Here is a 3,806-nt window from a genome sequence, read left to right on the forward strand (position 1 = left end):
ACTTAAGATTGGACTTTTGCTTTAAGGAGGAAAATAATGGGCTAATTTATTTTTATGTAATGCATTTGGGCACATATATCTCACCATTAAGATACCTAATTTTGGTACTTTACAAGGGTCACAAATTTTAATCCATTTAATGTTTTGGGTGTCCTGTATGTAAATGTTGTGATCAATTTTTATCCTAAAAAGCATACCAGATGGAGCTGATGGCAACACAGGTTTATGTTGAATGGATTTCTCCTCTAGGCAGTTGTCGCTAGGAATCTCTTTTCTTTGCACAGACATATCAATCAGTCCAGTTGATCTTTTAAATTTGAGGATAATCCCATAGAGCTTGGGTATTATTTTATTCATTAAGTAAAGTTTCTTTATCAGCTTAAGATATTATATCTTTTTAAATTAATCATGCATTGTAATAGGATTATAGATGCGTAATTAGCAAATAAAGTATTTTTCTTTGTACTTAAAAAAATTGTTTCAAATGACAGGCCTTTACTGGTTTGTCCCCTTTTTGTTATATTGTTGATTTGTCTACTCATAGGAGCATGCCTCCACATGATATGGTATTGTCCTGTGTTTCATGTATCAATTAAGAATATAATTAGACAAAGAGGTTTGTGTTGGAACGTGTTTGTCAGCATTTTTCAGCATGTTTTGAGGTGCATGAGCAATGCTTACATGCATTTCCATATGTCCTGCACATATAATTCTTACGGAGTGATTAAGCTGAGTATAGTACACATGCAGGCATGTTCTTGACAGATACAAAATTTATTCTTTGCTGTTGTAACTCAAGAGTAAAGAGCAGGACTATTTTTCGGACCCAGGATTTGGCTTTGGGTCCTATTTCTCTGGCATCTTCTCCAGTGCTTCCCCTTCCTACCTTGTTCTCTGCAGCCAACATGCACACAGAATATTTAGTGCCAAAAATGAATGATACTAGAGGGTGGGGCCAGTTTAGGATCAATTACATACAGTTTTGGTGTATTACAGATACAATTCAGACCACATTGTTAGCTTTGCAGACCACAAGCACTAAACAAAACTATTCAGGAATTCAGCTTCCCTTTCTCCATGCCTTAATTAAGTACCAGTCTTTGAGGTTACAGTTCTTACTTAGGCTAAAACTGTGCATTCATCTACTGGTCCCACTTGAGCTACAGATTTTGCTTTTCTATTCAGATCCCTGGAAGAGAGGTCTTTGTGGGGTCCTAAGTATATTTCCCTTTACCTACTTGACAGGTATTCCCTTAGGTTCTTTTTTTATCTTTAAAATCTCAATTTTTCTAAACTTCCTTTCCCTAACTGATGACATTGACCCTGTTGTCTTCTATTGAATGTATTTGAGGGAACATTTTAGTACATATGGGAAGACATTGTATGTTAGATTTTGAACCCTTATCAGAGATGGTGTGGTCATCATGTGGAGCGTTTTCTGGTAAAGAGAAATAATTAAGATGGAAGAGTCCATGCACAGAAAAATCAGAGGATGGCAAGTTTACAGCAATTCCTCCATGTGGCTTTCAACATCCACCTAAACAAGCTGTGTCTCGGTATGAACCTTCTGTGACAATAGGGCTGGTCGCTTCCTGGTCCTGGATAGATGCCCTGCACAACTGTTGTAGCAGTGAGAGTCTAGTCAGTCCTCAGTATCAAGCATTTGCGTGTTTCAAATACACTGAACGTAGGACCTCCTTTTGTCGTCTCCAGTAGCTTCCCTGTGACAGGTTGTGTGTGGAGCATGTGGGGACCTGTGTGGATTCCATATAATGCAGTTGTTATCTGCAACCAAAGTTCATATATCTTTGGATATTATTTTTGCTTCTTGGTCTTCACACAATGGCTTGAATCATTGACCTCTATTTTCAGGCTTAAGATGCCATCCCATTGCCTACACTGGCTAGACAAACATGAGTGCGTCTTCCAGAAGCGAACTCTATATCCTGTGCCCCTTTCTGCCTTCTTACTTCTCCATGAAGCCCATTGCCTCTGTTTAGTGTTTTGCTGCCAGGGAAGCACCCTCCAGCTTTCTCTGGGCTGGACTCTGCTCCCTGACAGCTGCTTCCAGACACATCTGGACCTATCTCCCCATCCTCCTCTTCTTTTCTTGCTTTCAACGTGGCAGTCAGTCTCTAAGGGTCTGAGAACCTTCCAGCTTCTCAACACTGTTGTATGGCTTTGGAGGGCACAAGGTGCATAGCTCATAGCACGCTTGCACTTCTGCATACACGTGGATCCTCTTTTCTGTAAGCTTGATGTATAAAAATTGGAGTCCCAGAAGTGGTACATTTAGGCTTTTTAACAAAGACACCTTTTACAAAAGAACTTTTAGCTGTACACATTAAAACAAAAAATATATTTCCTTACAAGCTTAGAAGAACTGGTTATCCCATCTTGACTGTTAAATGGATGACATTTAAAATATAAAGATTAACAGAAGCTTGATTTCTCCACAACTTTTAAGTGAGCTTCACAATGCTGGGAAATTGTTTTCTCCTTAACTAGACTGTGAATGTCTCAAGGGTAAAGAGTGCATGTCTTAGGTTTCTTTGGAACCTGCTTCGAATCTCACTAATTTAGTGGGTTTTCCCACTAATCCCTTAGACTTAATGCTTCTTTAATGCTTATGAACAAGTGAGTAAATATTAGAGTAGACGACCTTTTTTGACTTTATATCTTATCTTGAAAATGAAATGATTATTGTAAAACTTCTCTTAAAGATATGTTTGGAGTTCTGGAAATGGTCATTGCAAGGTTCAGGTTTGTTCTGGCTTTCTCCTTGTGTAACCAGAGGAGGAGTTGCTCCCTTAGGGATTACTGTTGTATACATAGGACAGCATGATAATCTCGTTCTCTCAGGCGTGGAGCTGTGCGCAGATTAGACAGTAATACAGCACACCAGCAACTATTTCGTTTAATACAACTTAATTACACAGATTAGCGATTTCCAACCTTTTTCATCTCATGGCACACACACACTGACTACTAACTTCTGTGGCACACCAAAAAATATATTTTTTGCCAATCTGACAAAAATAGGTATAATTTTAATCCATTCACACCAGATGACTGTTGTCATTTTTAAGAAAATATTTTATTTATTTATTTTTTTAGGGAGAGGGGAAGGGAGGGAGAGAAACATTGATGTGTGACAGATACATCCATCAGTTGCCTCCTGCATGCCCCCATTGGGGGCCTGGCCTACAACCCAGGCATGCACCCTGACTGGGAATCAACCGGCGACCTTTCGGTTCACGGGTCAGCACTCAATCCACTGAGCCACACCAGCCAGGGCATGTGTCATTTTTTAATTTGAAAATCTGAGAGAGAAGAAGTCAGTGCCCTTGACTAAATAGTCAGGTATTGCATGTTTTCAAAATATTTGTAACACACCAGTTAAAAATCACTGACCCAATAGATCCTATCATTTTATATAAATATAATACTTCTAATGTGGATAATTCTGAGCATTCGGAGAAAGCTGGGGTCATTATTGCGCTCATTTCGACAGCACATATACTAAAATTGGAATGATACAGAGAAGATTAGAATGGCCCCTGTGCAAGGCTGACACGCAAGTTCATGAAATGTTCCATTAAAAAAAAAGTCATTATCTTTGAACCCTCCCTAAGCAGCCACAAGACTAGCTACTCCTGCTTAAAATATGCTCAACGAAGTCAGCACTGTTTGAGAAGAAAACGTTTTCTATTCTTGTTGATAAAGTCTCAGTGTTAATCTCAAAGGTTGAGTAAAACAGGACCCATCCTTTTTTTTCAACCATATGGTCGCTTTCAGGCTTGTTT

General features: G+C 38.9%; 1 non-coding gene across 1 annotated transcript; it reads left to right on the plus strand.

The window, feature by feature from the left end:
- The first annotated feature begins 3,498 nt into the window (after positions 1 to 3,498).
- On the plus strand, positions 3,499 to 3,605 carry LOC149998422 (U6 spliceosomal RNA). The gene has a single exon (XR_016507381.1). It is a non-coding gene; the product is annotated as a U6 spliceosomal RNA (small nuclear RNA).
- The last annotated feature ends 201 nt before the right edge of the window (positions 3,606 to 3,806 follow it).

The sequence above is a fragment of the Furipterus horrens genome, unplaced genomic scaffold (assembly GCF_987537825.1).
Source record: "Furipterus horrens unplaced genomic scaffold, mFurHor1.1.pri manual_scaffold_11, whole genome shotgun sequence".
NCBI lineage: Eukaryota > Metazoa > Chordata > Mammalia > Chiroptera > Furipteridae > Furipterus > Furipterus horrens.